This window comes from Oryctolagus cuniculus, chromosome 2, assembly GCF_051225735.1.
Source record: "Oryctolagus cuniculus isolate XC-2025 breed Fujian yellow rabbit chromosome 2, ASM5122573v1, whole genome shotgun sequence".
Taxonomy (NCBI): Eukaryota; Metazoa; Chordata; class Mammalia; order Lagomorpha; family Leporidae; genus Oryctolagus; species Oryctolagus cuniculus.
The window spans coordinates 170279898-170280469 of record NC_142868.1 but is presented as its reverse complement, the minus strand read 5'-3'; positions in this window follow the sequence as shown (position 1 = coordinate 170280469).

Genomic DNA, 572 nt, shown 5'->3' with positions numbered 1-572 from the left:
CGCGCCCCGCCCCTCCGCCCGCGGCCGACCGTGAACCCGGCTAATTAAGGTTAATTTTCCTAATCGCTCGCCGTCTCCTGCTCCTCGAGCCGTCTGTCCGGGGAAGAAGTGGGAGACAGGAAAGGGCGGCGTTTTCCGGCCGCGGAGGCCTGGGGAGGGGGCTGGGACCCCGGGGAGTAGGACCTGGCGGGCTGAGCCACTGCTCGGGGACTGTCAGATTGTATGGAAATCCTGGCACAAAGCAGGGACCCTCCAGGAGGGCCTGGCTTTCCTGGAAGGTGTGCGCCTGAGGTCCTCGCTGCGTCGCCCCCAACCCGGGTCTGCGCGCGCTAAGCTGCATTGTCAGCCGCGGCTAAGGAGATGGTGACGCAGGAGAGGAAGCGGTCGCCACGGCTCTGCAAAGCGGAGTCCTTGGGCGGAGTGTGAACAGCCTCAGAGAAAATGCGAGTTGGCAGGTCACATGGCCACGAGGTTGGAAGTCAAATACCGAATTCTGGGGAAGCGCTGTTAGAAACTTGACAAGCACAAACAGTCTCCGAAGATAAGAGACCCAGCGTCCATTCCTGTCTTCG